The sequence below is a fragment of the Heteronotia binoei genome, chromosome 8 (genome assembly GCF_032191835.1).
Source record: "Heteronotia binoei isolate CCM8104 ecotype False Entrance Well chromosome 8, APGP_CSIRO_Hbin_v1, whole genome shotgun sequence".
Lineage (NCBI taxonomy): Eukaryota > Metazoa > Chordata > Lepidosauria > Squamata > Gekkonidae > Heteronotia > Heteronotia binoei.
In genome coordinates this window covers 125,086,168-125,102,423 of record NC_083230.1, presented here as the reverse complement: position 1 = coordinate 125,102,423, position 16,256 = coordinate 125,086,168, and the positions used below count along the sequence as shown (strand labels likewise).

At 50.8% G+C, this 16,256-nt stretch overlaps 2 long non-coding RNA genes across 2 annotated transcripts in view; both read right to left on the bottom strand.

Annotated features, from left to right (window-relative positions):
- Positions 1-15,432, bottom strand: part of LOC132576704 (uncharacterized) — a 21,757-nt gene extending 6,325 nt beyond the window's left edge. Inside the window, exons 1-2 of the long non-coding RNA XR_009555767.1 lie at positions 15,395-15,432; positions 4,932-4,991 (exon numbers count right to left, since the gene is read on the bottom strand). This is a non-coding gene — a long non-coding RNA (uncharacterized LOC132576704). The remainder of the gene's footprint in view (positions 1-4,931; positions 4,992-15,394) is intronic.
- The window catches only part of LOC132575936 (uncharacterized), a 106,471-nt gene that overhangs the window by 29,433 nt on the left and 60,782 nt on the right, over positions 1-16,256 (bottom strand). The window lies entirely within an intron of this gene.

Sequence of the window (16,256 nt, the reverse complement as noted above, 5' to 3'; positions counted from 1 at the left end):
GCAAGTGGAGCAGTGGGGAATCAAACCCCATTCTCCCAGATAAGAGAACACACACTTAACCACTGCACCAAACAGGAAGGAAGGAAGGAAGGAAGGAAGGAAGGAAGGAAGGAAGGAAGGAAGGAAGGAAGGAAGGGAGGGAGGGAGGGAGGGAGGGAGGGAGGGAGGAGGAAGGAAGGAAGGAAGGAAGGAAGGAAGGAAGGAAGGAAGGAAGGAAGGAAGGAAGGGAGGGAGGGAGGGAGGGGCCACCTAGAATAAGTGTCAGATGTTGGAGGGAGGGAGGGAAGGGAAGGGAGAAAAAAAGGGAAGGAAGGAAGGAAGGAAGGAAGGAAGGAAGGAAGGAAGGAAGGAAGGAAGGAAGGAAGGAAGGAAGGAAGGAAGGAAGGAAGCTGGTTCGCCCAGATAAGAATCCGCACACTTAATCACCACGCCAAACTGTGGAGGGATCCTGCCAAGGTACGCTGCCACAGAGTCCGCCTGCCAAAACAGCCATTTTGTCCAGTGGACCGACCTCTGCAGTCTGAAAAATCAAGTGTGATTCCAGATCTCCAGGTCCCACCTGGAAAGTGGCAACCCAAACAGCACCATGTGAACCAGGCATGAAAGGGAGGATTGCCAGTCTCCAGGTGGGGCCTGGAGACCTCCAGAATTCCAGCTGATTCCCAAACAACAGAGAACCTGGAGAAAATGGCTGCGTTAGAGGGTGAACGCCACACAGCAGTGTCGAACCCATTTGTTATGAGGGCTGGATCTGACATAAATGAGACGATGTTGGGCTGGGCCATGTGTGTACCTATTTAAGATTAGGTAGCAGAGACATAAACGTTATACAGGACACAAACACAATTAAAGATTTTTTTAAAAAAAATTAAAATAAAACATGCTTAAAACATTAGCGCGCATTGGTATCAAAGGTGCTTTCTTTGTATTTTTCCCATGGCACCCAGGGAACTGGGCAAAGGAAGCTCTGGCTCTTTCCTTCCTTCCTCAGGGGACCAGGTGGGAGAGTAGCCTCAGCCAATAGAAGAAGAGAGGCTGCTCAGTAATTCTGTGATTGAGAGACAAAACAAGCTCTGCCTCCTCCCCTTCTAGCCCAAAGGAGGAGCCTCAGCCAATGGAGAAAATAGAGGCTTGGCTCAGGAGCTGTGCTGTGCAACTGAGAGAGCCTGGCAAAGCGAGCTCTCCTTCCTTCATTTCTCCCCAAGGGAGGAAGCTCCTGTGCGATTGAGCAAGCCTTGCAAAGCAAGCTGTGATGCAGAAGAAAGCAAGAGAGAGGGAGAAGGAAGCAGATGGCAGCCAGTTGCTTGGGGGCCAGATAGGAGACTTTTGGGATTGATCTGGCCCCTGGGCCGCCTGATTGACACCCCAGCTCTACAGCATTACACCCTGCAGAGATTCCTTTTCTCCTCAAACCTTCAGGAATTTTCCAAGGCATATCTGGCAACCCTAGAAAGACAGCAATCTTTTTTGGAAAAGAAGTTGACTGAAGGGAGCAAAGAGACAGCAAGAAAAGGAAGGGATGGGCTTAACCCTTTTTCCATGGGCATCCAGTGGCAGATTGGAAATTCAGCAGTGAAATGTTAGACTCCCAAATCCAAGGCAGGGGTGGCCAAACTGCAGCTCGGGAGCCACATGTGGCTCTTTCACACATACTGTGTGGCTCTCAAAGCCTCTACCACCCTGTCAACTGGCTTCGAGAAGGCAGTTCTCTCTTTAAATCACTTCTCCAAGCCAAGCCAGCTGCGAGCTTGGAGAATGCATCTAAAGTTAAAGTGGCTTTCTTTCCACCTCTCTCCCTCCCCCTTCCTTCCCTCCGTTCCTCCTTCCTTCCTTCCTTTCTTCCTTCCTCCCTCCTTCCTTCCATCCCTTCCTCCTTCCTTTCCTTCCCTACATCCCTCCTTCCTTTCCTCCATCCCTCCTTCCTTTCCTCCATCCCTCCTTCCTTCGCTCCTTCCTTTCTTCTTCCTCCCCTCCTTCCTTCCTTCCATCCATCCCTCCTTCCTTCCCTTCATCCTCCTACCTTCGCTCCTCCTTCCTTCCCGCCATCCATCCATCCCTCCTTCCTTCCCTCCATCCCTCCTTCCCTCCATCCATCCATCCCACCTTCCTTCCCTCATCTCTCCTTCCTTCACTCCTTCCTTCCCTCCATCCATCCATCCCTCCTTCCTTCCCACCTTCCTTCGGTCCTTCCTTCCTTCCTTCCCTCCATCCATCCCTCCTTCCTTCCTCCCTTCCCTCCTTTCTTCCTTCCATGCCAGCTGGCGGCTTGGAGAATACATTTAAAGTTAAAGTTGCTTTCTTTCCACCTCTCCTTCCCTCCCCCCCATCTATTTGCCTTCCTTCCTTCTTGTCTCGCGACTCTCACACATCTGACTCTCATGCCTTTTGGCTCTCCAGCGTCCAACGTTTATTCTTTGCGGCCCTGACATTAAGCGAGTTTCGCCGCCCCTGCTCCAGGCAGTCTGCAATACTGTCCAGCCTCGACGGACGGGACGGACTCGTGGGGGTGTCGGCAGGGTGACCGACTTTGCTGAAGAGCAATTAAGTCTTCTTTTGGCTGGGAATTGTCTGGCTTTTAATCTTTTCTTAAAAGCTGCCTAGGCAGATGTGGACTCTGGGGCTGGAAAGGAAGAACACGCAGCACAGAACTACAATTTTAAAAAGGTCACAGGATAAAAGGTTTCACAAAACGGTGTGGGGGGGGGCACAGCCACTCCACTGGAAAAGGGTGAAAGACTGATTTTTTTTGGGGGGGGAGGGGTGGAAGGGATAATTTTGCTACTTTAATTAAGTTCGTTTTCCACTCGTTAAAGGGCACAACAGCACTTGAACATGTGAAGCTGCCTTGTACAGAATCAGACCCTTGGTCCATTAAAGTCAGTATTGCCCACTCATACTGGCAGTGGCTCTCCAGGGTCTCAGGTGGAGGTCTTTTCCCATCTTTCCTGCCTGGTCCTTTCAACTGGAGATGCTGGGGATTGAACCTGGGACCTTCTGTATGCTGAGCAGATGCTCTACCACTGAGGCACAGCCCCACTTCATGGCTCTCCAGGGTCTCAGGCTGAGGTCTTTCCCATCACCTCCTGCCTGGTCCTTTTCACTGGAGATGCCGGGGATTGAACCTGGGACCTTCTGCATGCCAAGCAGAGGCTCTACCACTGAGCCACAGCCCCACTTCATGGCTCTCCAGGGTCTCAGGCTGAGGTCTTTCCCATTACCTCCTGCCTTGGTCCTTTCAACTGGAGATGCTGGGATTGAACCTGGGACCTTCTGCATGCCAAGCAGAGGCTCTACCACTGAGCCACAGCCCCACTTCATGGCTCTCCAGGGTCTCAGGCTGAGGTCTACCCCATCACCTCCTGCCTGGTCCTTCTAATTGGAGATACTGCCGGGGATTGAACTGGGACCTTCTGCTCGCAAAGCAGAGAGTTTAGCACTGAGCCACGGCCCCACTTCATGGTTCTCCAGGGTCTCAGGCAGAGGTCTTCCATCACGTCCTGCCTGGTCCTTTTCACTGGAGATGCCAGGGATTGAACCTGGGACCTTCTGGATTCCAAGCAGAGGCTCTACCCCTGAGCCACAGCCCCGCTTCATGGTTCTCCAGGGTCTCAGGCCGAGGTCTTTCCCATCACCTCCTGCCTAATTATTTAACTGGAGATACCAAGTATCGAAACTGTGACCTTCTGCATGCCAAGCAGAGGCTCTTCCTCTGAGCCACAGTACTTCTGTGCCGGAGTTCTTCAGTAAGGAAACAGGTTGTGAAAAATGCAGCAAAATAAGAATAAATTATTTCAAAGACTCGCATGTTTTGGCAGTAGCCCAATTATTTAAGCCTTTTTTCTAGGACTGTGTGAAAACCCATCACATCCCTTATCAAAGCAGTCCCTTCTTCCTGCGCGTATTATTCCCTGTGAAATTGCTCAGATGTTAGACGGCTACCAGGATTCTAAGCTCAACAAGAGATTTTGTTTTAGGTAAATTTCGGTGGCAAGTACAGATGTCGCAAAGTTACGGAGATCTGACCGAAGGCACACCCACTTGTAAATATAGTAAATGTTCTTAATCCAAATAAAATTATTTCCAATATTCTAGAGCAGTTAGAAAACTTCCAGTCTGACAATCATTCGAGTGTTTCACTGTCAGGCTTCATTTCTTGACAGAGAAAGGTGGGAAGGGCAGTGAGGAAGAACAGTATCACAGAATCATAGAGCTGGGAGGGACCTCCAGGGACATCTAGTCCAACCCCCTGCACAAGGCAGGAAACTCACAAACCCCTCCCCCTGAATTCACAGGATCTTCATTGCTGCCAGATGGCCATCTAGCCTCTGCTTAAAAACCTCCAAGGAAGGAGAGCCCTCCACCTCCCAAGGAGGAAGCCTGTTCCACTGAGGAACCGCTCTAAACTCACAAACCCCTCCCCCTGAATTCACAGGATCTTCATTGCTGCCAGATGGCCATCTAGCCTCTGCTTAAAAACCTCCAAGGAAGGAGAGCCCTCCACCTCCCAAGGAGGAAGCCTGTTCCACTGAGGAACCGCTCTAAACTCACAAACCCCTCCCCCTGAATTCACAGGATCTTCATTGCTGCCAGATGGCCATCTAGCCTCTGCTTAAAAACCTCCAAGGAAGGAGAGCCCACCACCTCCCAAGGAACCCCCTGCACAATGCAGGAAACTCACAAACCCCTCCCCCTGAATTCACAGGATCTTCATTGCTGCCAGATGGCCACCTAGCCTCTGCTTAAAAACCTCCAAGGAACCGCTCTAACAGTCAGGAAATTCTTCCTCATGTTGAGCCGGAAACTCTTCTGATTTGATTTCAACCCGTTGGTTCTGGTCCTACCTTCTGGGGCCACAGAAAACATCAGAGTGGTTGGGATACTCAGGCTAGCATGAGAAGAACGACAAGAGATTGTATGAAAGAGTGTCCTACCGGAGGGCCAGGAAATCCACGTGGTCCTCTTGGGCCAGTCCTTCTGAGACCTGTCTCCCCCTGCAGAATAGAAACAAACCCAGATGTTACCCATGGTTCCTCAATGTGGGCCAATGAGGATGGCACAAGCTGCCTCCCCCCAGGGCTTTTTTTGTAGCAGGAACACCTTTACATATTAGGCCACACACCCCTGATGGAGCCTGTGGCGGAACCGGCCTGATTCTGCCTTCAGGCCCGGTCCCGTCAGCTCCCTATGGAGTCGCCAACTCCTGGAGGGAGCTATTTCTCCTCCAAGTGTGGCGGAACCGGCCCGATTCTGCCTTCAGGCCCGGTCCCGTCAGCTCCCTATGGAGTCGCCAACTCCTGGAGGGAGCTATTTCTCCTCCTGCCCCTTGGGCTCGCTGCCACCACCTGCTCAGTCCCGGGGTTCAGATTGAGAGGAACAGGACTCCCAATCCCCCTCTCCAGCTGTGAGGCTAGGCCTCCAGGTCCTCTGCCACCCTGCACTTGGGTTTCACAGAGACCTCAGCGCGTCTTTGGGGCACCCCTGGAGGATTGGCACCGTATCCAACTGCATGCCTTCCCCCTTCCCCGGGGCCCCCTTCTCAAAAACAGCATGGTCTAAAGCGGTTTGGGGATCTATGTGGTACAGAGTTTGACTGCCAGCATTTTAAACAGAAAAAACATTTATTTAAAAGGGAAAAGGATAGGGAAAGAAAAACAAAACAAAAACAGTTGCATCTACAAAATTAGCACAGCAAACAGCCTGACAAACAAAATGTGTTATAAACGCGTCCTGTTGGCCCTGATCTAAACTTGTCCTGTCTTGTGAATTACTTACTTAGTCTGCCTGCCTGGGGGCCCCCCAGGCAGGAGCCTCCATTGCTCACCACATGCTCGCTCGAGCCCCAGTTCAAATCTGGCTTCTCTTCCTGCCTAACACATGCAAGGAACAACAGCACTTCCTGCCTCTCTAGGAGATTTTCCCCCTAGCGTTGTTGGTTTGGCTCTGGAAGGGAGGGGGGGAGTGAGGGGAAGGCTACAACGCCGGCTGAGGGATTTACTGACCCCTGCCAAATGAAGCACCACCACTGACTAAAATGGCGTTTCTCCACACTTCCCCCTCCTTAAATTCTGAGCCGGAGGGGTTGCCTCCTACAGAGGTGACCCCGTAGCAGAATCCAATCAAACAAGGAGAAACCCATTAACCAAAATATTGCACAAACATTCCGGTATTTCTCCAATAATACACAAAGTCCCACAACCTAGGTGTCCATGTCCTTTCTGGACAAAACGTTGCATTGCTGCATGCAGAAGGAATGTCCAGTCGTTAAGATGTACTCTTCCATCTCCCAGGACCACCTCTGGAGTTTGGTGCTCTTCCTCCGTTGCTGCTGTTGCTGGAATGAGTGGTCCATCAAAGGAGGAAATTCCTGGCCCCACATATGAGTTTGGAAACTGCCCAGTTCCCACAAAGTTGCTTCTTTATCCCTCATTGGTGGAATGTTCCCTCTGTCCACTCTGTCCTCCCAGAAAACCACCTCTGGGGCTCCAAACAATTGCTGTCCCAGCTTCTTTTTGTCTCCTTCCTTCCTACCTATAGGCAACACCATGGACCTCGCTGTGGTATATTCACCTGCACCACTTTAACTGCCTTTCCCATTTCCTCCATAGCCACCACATAAGTAGCCTCGTCTAGGTCATCCATAATCACATGGGGTCCCTCCCATTCCATTTTCCATTCACCAGTATGAAGGGGCAGGAAAACCATCACCCTATCCCCTGTCTCTGCTTCTGAGAACTCCACTTTCTGGTCCCTTGCCACCTCACACAGTAGTTCCAGCCTAGGGTCACTTTGAACCTCAGACAGGAACATTTCTGGCTCCCCCAGACTTCCTATCATCTGTTCCTTCAAGCCACCCCTAGTCCCACTGTTTCCAGAACACTCAGCCAAAGTTTGATCTGGGTTCTCCGCCCCCTCAGTTGGTTTTTCAGTGTCAGCCAACTGAGCTCCTTCCTGCCTGGAACGCTCCACAGCATCCTGCTGCCCTTGTGGAAATTGGCACCCCTCTTCCCATTGGGCACACCCTCCTGCAGGGTTTGAGACAGACTGGTCCTCCCCCTCCCTGGTTGGTGGTGAGGTGGCTTCCCTAAAGTTGCCTTCCTCCCCCCCCACTTCCCCTGAGGGTTTGGCTTGGGTTCTCAGTCCCCTCGGTTGGTTTTTCCGCACTACCAAACTGACCCCCCTCTTGCCTGGAAGGTCCCACAGCTTCCTAGGATTCCTGTCTGCCCTGCTTCAAGACGACCTGTTTTGAGAGCGTCTCGGACGATCCCACTTCCTGATCCACAGCTACTTGGTGAACCGGTTCCAACCTAAGGCCGCTCCGGACCCCCTTCTGGAACCGCTCCCGTCCCCCCAAGCCTTCAGCTATGTGCTCCTCTGAGCCCACATTAGCCTTGCTGCTCTCAGAACCTCCTGTGAAATCTCCACTCTCCACCTTGGTCTCTTCAGCATGCACATCCTTTATGCTAGACAGGTTCCTTTCCTTGCTAGGAACATCGACAGCCTCTTGCTGCACTTGGGGAAAGCTACACCCCTCTTCCCCTTGAGAACACCCTACTCCAGGGCTTGAGATAGGCTGGTCCTCCCCCTCCTGGGTGACTGCCCTCTCTTCGTCCTCAGTAACCCGGGTTATTTCCCCCTCCCTGGTTGGTGGTGAGGTGGCTTCCTTAAAGTTGCCTTCCTCCCCCCACTTTCCTCTGAGGGTTTGGCTGCGGGTTACAGCATTGATAGAGTACTGGCCAACCAACAAATCCCGGCCCAATAACACTGGAACTGTTTGTTCCTTCATTACCCCACATTCAGAATAGGATTTACCTTCTTGTGGAGCCAAACCCCTGAACTGCTTTCGGGAGTGGTCTGGCCCCAGTTTAAACCTTTTAAATACAGTGGCTTTATAGGCCGCAAAAGTTATCCCCCCATCTTCCATAGGCATGCTGTGATAGATGGCTGAAAGCTCTCCAGTCAGGTTGCTACAGAGGTAAGACATATAGTCCTCCTCTGCAATCCCCCATTGTTTGGCTGCCCTCTCAAAGTTGGAGAGGTATATGGAGGGGTCTTCTCCCTCTTGGTACACTGCAAAGTCCTTGGGGGTGACTTGGATCTCTTTGCTTAGTTCAGCTTCCATACGTAGCACCTCAAGCTCATGGCGACGTTGCTCTTCCCGCTCCCGTCGGCGGAGCTCAGCTTGTCTCAGCTCCCTCTCTGCTTGTCTTTCCTCTCTCTCTCGTTCCTCCTCTCTGCGGATCTCAGCTTGTCTCAGCTCCCTCTCTCTTTGTCTTTCCTCTCTCTCTCTTTCCTCCTGTCTGCGGAGCTCAGCTCGTCTCAGCTCCCTCTCTCTTTGTCTTTCCTCTCTCTCTCGTTCCTCCTGTCTGCGCTCTTGGTACGCCTTGGTACGTATTCTTGCCAGTTCCAACTGTAGCTGCAAGGTTGCTTCTGACTGGGTGGGGGACACTTTTGCAAGTGCCCCTGCATGCTGATGATACTCCAAAAGGAGGTCTTTCATATCTACTACAGTCATGTTGTCACACTCCAGCTTGTGCTTTGCACACTCTTCCTGGAGCTGTGGCTTTGTCATCTTCAGGATTTCCCGCATCTTAGCACGCTCCATCCTAACTAGCTAAACTTTCCCTACTCCAGTTGACCCGAAAATAAAACAAAACCGCTGTTGCTTCCTCTGGGTGCTTGCACGTATCAAAAAACAAAAATGCCTGGCCAATCAAGTTCTCTGTTTGTTCTTATCCCACCGCTGCCGCCAAGTGTGGCGGAACCGGCCCGATTCTGCCTTCAGGCCCGGTCCCGTCAGCTCCCTATCGAGTCGCCGACTCCTGGAGGGAGCTATTTCTCCTCCTGCCCCTTGGGCTCGCTGCCACCACCTGCTCAGTCCCGGGGTTCAGATTGAGAGGAACAGGACTCCCAATCCCCCTCTCCAGCTATGAGGCTGGGCCTCCAGGTCCTCTGCCACCCTGCACTTGGGTTTCACAGAGACCTCAGCGCTTCTTTGGGGCACCCCTGGAGGATTGGCACCGTATCCAACTGCATGCCTTCCCCCTTCCCCGGGGCCCCCTTCTCAAAAACAGCGTGGTCTAAAGCGGTTTGGCGATCTATGTGGTACAGAGTTTGACTGCCAGCATTTTAAACAGAAAAAACATTTATTTAAAAGGGAAAAGGATAGGGAAAGAAAAACAAAACAAAAACAGTTGCATCTACAAAATTAGCACAGCACAGCACAGCAAACAGCCTGACAAACAAAATGTGTTATAAACGCGTCCTGCTGGCCCTGATCTAAACTTGTCCTGTCTTGTGAATTACTTACTTAGTCTGCCTGCCTGGGGGCCCCCCAGGCAGGAGCCTCCATTGCTCACCACATGCTCGCTCGAGCCCCAGTTCAAATCTGGCTTCTCTTCCTGCCTAACACATGCAAGGAACAACAGCACTTCCTGCCTCTCTAGGAGATTTTCCCCCTGGCGTTGTTGGTTTGGCTCTGGAAGGGAGGGGGGGAGTGAGGGGAAGGCTACAACGCCGGCTGAGGGATTTACTGACCCCTGCCAAATGAAGCACCACCACTGACTAAAATGCCGTTTCTCCACAGAGCCAATCCTCCTAAAGCTTACAGTCGGCCATGTAAGAAGAGTATTGTAAGCTCTTGGAGGATTGGCTACATAAGAGGGGTGTGGCCTAATATGCAAAGGCGTTCCTGCTACAAAAAAAGCCCTGCCTCCCCCATTAACATAAGAACATAAGATAAGCCATGTTGGATCAGGCCAATGGCCCATCCAGTCCAACACTCTGTGTCACAGAAGAGCATAAGTGAAGCCATGTTGGGTTAAGCCAATGGGCCATCCAGCCCAACCCTCTGTGTTACAGAAGAACATAAGTGAAGCCATATTGGATCAAGCCAGTGCTCCATCCAGCCCAACTCTTTGTGCCACAGAACATAAGAGAAGCCATGTTGGATCAAGCCAATGGCCCATCCACCCCAACCCTCTGTGTCACATAAGAACAGAAGAGAAGTCAAGTTGGATCAGGCCAGTGGCCCATCCAGTCCAACACTCTGTGTCACATAAGAGAAGCCATGTTGGATCAGGCCAATGGTCCATCCAGTCCAACATTCTGTGTCACATAAGAGAAGCCATGTTGGATCAGGCCAATGGCCCATCCAGTCCAACATTCTGGGTCACATAAGAACATAAGAGAAGCCATGTTGGATCAGGCCAATGGCCCATTCAGTCCAACACTCTGTGTCACATAAGAACATAAGAGAAGCCTTGTTGGATCAGCCCAGTGGCCATTCAGTAGAACACTCTGTGTCACATAAGAACAGAAGAGAAGTCATGTTGGATCAGGCCAATGGTCCATCCAGTCCAACATTCTGTGTCACATAAGAGAAGCCATGTTGGATCAGGCCAATGGCCCATCCAGTCCAACATTCTGGGTCACATAAGAACATAAGAGAAGCCTTGTTGGATCAGCCCAATGGCCCATTCAGTAGAACACTCTGTGTCACATAAGAACAGAAGAGAAGTCATGTTGGATCAGGCCAATGGTCATCCAGTCCAACATTCTGTGTCACATAAGAGAAGCCATGTTGGATCAGGCCAATGGCCCATCCAGTCCAACACTCTGTGTCACATAAGAACATAAGAGAAGCCTTGTTGGATCAGCCCAATGGCCCATTCAGTAGAACACTCTGTGTCACATAAGAGAGGCCATGTTGGATCAGGCCAATGGCCCATCCAGTCCAACACTCTGTCTCACACAGTGGCCAAAAACCCCAAGTGCCATCAAGAAGACCACCAGTGGGGCCCCACCCTACTATACAGACCACTGGAAGAGGCTGGGAATTGGATATGTGTCGGAATATGCCATTGTTGGAAAGTATTAAAGCTGTTTTTCAGGGGAGACGAAGAGCTCCAGTGAGGGATCCTGCCTCGAAGCGTGGAGGGGAGGGGGTGCTCATGAGTGGCTCCATATTGAGAGAAATGAAGAATGGGAATGTTGTTTTTTATTAGGAATAGTGAAGTGCAATGCATATAGGTAGAAAATAAGGACATAAAATGCATGTTTATAATTAACCTTACTTGCAGCTTACATGATCTGAAACTAGAGTTGTGGTCGGCGTCGCTAAGGACCAGCAGACGGAAAAACAGGAAGCTCTTTGGAATTAGGCAGCTATAACAGGGAAAGCGAGTCGAAATCAGAATGGTGGTTTTTGCTAAAAATATGTATCGCAAAGCTTCGCTGAAACATCTGGGCTAAGGGGGATGACATACCAAATAAGGGAATAAGCAAATAAGGGGCTTGGGGGGGGGTGTCTCAATTAGGGGAACGGGAGATGTAAACAAAGGCGGGACTTCCTGTGACACATCTCGGCATCTCCAATAGGCTGCAAACTCCAGAGTAGCCAACCAATGGCAAAATGGAGGAGGGAACCTTTCTGGTCAGGGTAGGGTATAAGAGATGTGATTTTTGACTCACGGGATGTGCCTACTTGTTGGACACCCGCTCTTGCAAGAACACTCAATACAATTTAACTGCTTTGCCTGACGGTCTGACCAAAGTCTTCTCGGTGAGGCATTTGTCTTTCTTACAATATCTCGCTTTCCCTTCTCGAGCCCGTTGAAGGCCGGAGGCAACAGAGAGGTCGGAGCGCGTGATTGCCTAGTGCAGGGGGTGGCCAACGGTAGCTCTCCAGATGCTTTTTGCCTACAACTCCCATCAGCCCAGCCATTGGCCATGCTGGCTGTGGGTGTCATGTCGCAGCCTCTGGTGACCTCGGGGGGCCTGGCCTAATATGCAAATGAGTTCCTGCTGGGCTTTTTCTACCCCAGAAAAGCCCGGGCAGTGGTATCACTTTCTCTGCCAATGGCAGAGCGGTTTGCCCTTGCCGTACAGATAAAGCGGAAACGATTGAACATGTTTTGCTTGTGTGTGGACTATACAAAAGCACACGTGCCAAGCAATGTTCCCTCTAAGCTGCAGAGTCTTAAGAGCAAAAATTCTACTTTGTGAGCTACTGGCATTAAAGATGTGAGCTACTGCATAAATTATTGCGCCCTGGGGCCATTTTTCCTGAGCTAAGACAAAAAGGTGTGAGCTGGAGGCTACAAATCTGTGAGCGAGCTCACGCTCACTCAGCTCAGAGGGAACCCTGGTGCAAGTATATTCATCCTTTGCTAGGGGCCTTTGGAAAAGCAGCATTGGAAAAGTGCAGAAAAGGGCAACTAGAATGATTAAAGGGCTGGAACACTTTTCCTATGAATAAAGGTTAAAACGCTTGGGGCTCTTGAGCTTGGAGAAACGTCGACTGCGGGGTGACATGAGAGAGGTTTACAAGATTATGCCTGGGATGGAGAAAGTAGAGAAAGAAGTCCTTTTCTCTCTTTCTCACAATACAAGAATTCGCGGGGCATTCAGTGAAATTGCTGAGCAGTCGGGTTAAAACGGATAGAAGGAAGTACTTCTTCACCCAAAGGGTGAATTCACTGCCACAGGAGGTGGCGGCGGCCACAAGCATAGCCAGCTTCAAGAGGGGGTTAGATAAAAACATGGAGCAGAGGTCCATCAGTGGCTATTAGCACAGTGAATTGAAGGCTAAAAACATCTGGAGAGCTACCGTTGGCCACCCCTGGCCTAGCGCTTTCCCTCTGCCAGAGACCATTTTTATGAGCCGGAAACCTGGCCAAGCCAGCTGGAGTTGCGTTCCTGTGCGTCCCTACTAAAAAAAAAAGCCCTGATATAAACTTAGAAGTGTACTAATGGCTGACCAAATGACTAGTCTAATGACTGTACTCATCAGTACAATTCCGTGTTCGTATTACCTTGTGGATCCTCTTGTTCATCACTTCATAAAGGTTTACAACCGCCGGTGCTTTTACATATCTCTCTTCTTCTTCGTTCAGATGTTTCTCCCCATCTTTTCCCCCTCGCAATCTATTTTCGAAGCTATCTCAGTGACTGGAGCTCCTCCCCACATTGTACAGCTGTACATTTTAAATAATTAATTGTCTGCTGTACACATTTCCTTTCGTCTGCCCATCAATTTTGGTGTAGTAGTTTGGAGAGCCAGTTTGGTGTAGTGGTTAAGTGTGCGGACTCTTATCTGAGAGAACCGGGTTTGATTCCCACTCCTCCACTTGCAGCTGCTGGAATGGCCTTGGGTCAGCCAGAGCTCTCTTATCTGGGAGAACCGGGTTTGATTCCCTCCTCCTCCACTTGCACCTGCTGGAATGGCCTTGGGTCAGCCAGAGCTCTCTTATCTGGGAGAACCGGGTTTGATTCCCTCCTCCTCCACTTGCACCTGCTGGAATGGCCTTGGGTCAGCCAGAGCTCTCTTATCTGGGAGAACCGGGTTTGATTCCCTCCTCCTCCACTTGCACCTGCTGGAATGGCCTTGGGTCAGCCAGAGCTCTCTTATCTGGGAGAACCGGGTTTGATTCCCTCCTCCTCCACTTGCACCTGCTGGAATGGCCTTGGGTCAGCCAGAGCTCTCTTATCTGGGAGAACGGGTTTGATTCCCTCCTCCTCCACTTGCACCTGCTGGAATGGCCTTGGGTCAGCCAGAGCTCTCTTATCTGGGAGAACCGGGTTTGATTCCCTCCTCCTCCACTTGCACCTGCTGGAATGGCCTTGGGTCAGCCAGAGCTCTCTTATCTGGGAGAACCGGGTTTGATTCCCCACTCCTCCACTTGCACTGCTGGAATGGCCTTGGGTCAGCCAGAGCTCTCTTATCTGGGAGAACGGGTTTGATTCCCTCCTCCTCCACTTGCACCTGCTGGAATGGCCTTGGGTCAGCCAGAGCTCTCTTATCTGGGAGAACCGGGTTTGATTCCCTCCTCCTCCACTTGCACCTGCTGGAATGGCCTTGGGTCAGCCAGAGCTCTCTTATCTGGGAGAACCGGGTTTGATTCCCTCCTCCTCCACTTGCACCTGCTGGAATGGCCTTGGGTCAGCCAGAGCTCTATTATCTGGGAGAACCAGGTTTGATTCTCCACTCCTCCACTTACACCTGCCAGCATGGCCTGGGTCAGCCAGAGCTCTCTTATCTGGGAGAACCGGGTTTGATTCCCCACTCCTCCCACTCCTCCACTTACAGTTGCTGGAATGGCCTTGGGTCAGCCAGAGCTCTCTTATCTTTGAGAACCGGGTTTGATTCCCCACTCGTCCACTTGCATCTGCTGGCATGGCTTTGGGTCAGCCATAGCTCTGGCAGAGGTTGTCCTTGAAAGGGCAGCTGCTGTGAGAGCCCTCTCAGCCCCACCCACCTCACAGGGTGTCTGTTGTGGGGGAGGAAGGGAAAGGAGATTGTGAGCCGCTCTGAGACTCTTCGGAGTGGAGGGCGGGATATAAATCCAATATCTTCATCTACCTCACAGGGTGTCTGTTGTGGGGGAGGAAGGGAAAGAAGATTGTGAGCCGCTCTGAGACTCTTCGGAGTGAAGGGCGGAATATAAATCCAATGTCTTCTTCTTCAATTACACTGAGCGAATTTTTTTTCTAAAAAATAAAATTTAATTAGCAATACTAAAAATAACAGCACATGTAGCATATAAAATACACATAAAACGACAGCGTAAGTCTAGCATGTGGACATCGATTAAAGCGAAAGGTAAAGGTAGTCCCCTGTGAAGGCATCGGGTCATCACATCTGGATGTTTTCTTGGCAGACTTTTACGGGGTGGTTTGCCCAAGCCTTCCCCAGTCATCTACACTTTCCCCCCAGCAAGCCAGGGACTCATTTTACCAACCTCAGAAGGATGGAAGGCTGAGTCAACCTCAAGCTGGCTACCTGAACCAGCTTCTGCCGGAATCGAACTTATGTCATGAGCAGAGAGTTCAGACTGCAGTACTGCAGCTTACCACCTTGTGCCACGGGCGTCCTCAGTACATCAGTTACTCAATATATATATTGACCACTGCGTGACACAGAGTGTTGGACTGGAGGGGCCATTGGCCTGATCCAACATGGCTTCTCTTATGTTCTTATGTGACACAGAGTGTTGGACTGGATGGGCCATTGGCCTGATCCAACATGGCTTCTCTTATGTTGCTATGTGATGCAGAGTGTTGGACTGGATGGACCATTGGCCTGATCCAACATGGCTTCTCTTATGTTCTTATTCTATTCCAGGGGTGGCCAATGGTAGCTTTCCAGATGTTTTTTGCCTACAACTCCCATCAGCCCCAGCCAGCATGGCCAATGGCTGGGGCTGGTGGGAGTTGTAGACAAAAAACATCTGGAGAGCTACCGTTGGCCACCCCTGTTCTTTTCCATGAGCGGGCTATACTGTCTGTGTCCTTGTTTTTTTCTTTTTTGGTTAGCAGTCAACTCCACCAGAGTATATGTTTCCTTTACTTTAAGTAACCAAGTGAAAATTTCACCAAGTGAACATTTTTTACTCACTTTGCTGCCCTTGATCCCTGGATCGCCTGGCGTCCCCTGCAGAGAAAAAACAAAAGGCAAAGATGACATTCACGATTCCAGGCCATGGACAGAGACTTGGGTGTGGCCAGTGGTGGAATTCTAGCAGGAGCTCCTTTGCATATTAGGCCACACACCCCTGATGTCGCCAATCCTCCTGGAGCTTACAAAAAAGAGCCTTGTAAGCTCTTGGAGGATTAGCTACATAAGGAGGATGTGGCCTAATATGCAAAGGAGCTCCTGCTAGAATTCCACCCCACCTCCTGCGGCAGCCACTTCATGGCTGTGCTCCTCGCCTGGTGTCAGGATTCCAAAACGTGGCATTCTCAACAGACTGCAGAGCACTGATCTAGGCTGTGTATTTCCACCCCCTCTCCTGTTGCCTGTATTTATAGTGAATCTCAGAACAAAGGATGATTCCCACATTACGTGGCACAAATGTTGGTGGGGAGGTCCCCAACTTGTGAAAAATTCATAGAATCATAGAGAGGTAAGGGACCTCCAGGTTCATGTAGTCCAACCCCCTGCACAATGCAGGAAACTCACAAACACCTCCCCTAAATTCACAGGATCTTCATTGCTGTTAGATGGCCATCTAGCCTCTGTTGAAAAACCTTCAAGGAAGGAGAGCCCACCACCTCCCGAGGAAGAAGCCTGTTCCACTGAGGAACTGCTCTAACGGTCAAGAAGTTCTTCCTAATCATAGAATCACAGAATCATAGAGTTGGAAGGGACCTCCAGGGTCATCTAGTCCAGCCCCCTGCACAATGCAGGAAACTCACAAACACCTCCTCCTAAATTCACAGGATCCTCATTGCTGTCAGACGGCCATCTAGCCTCTGTT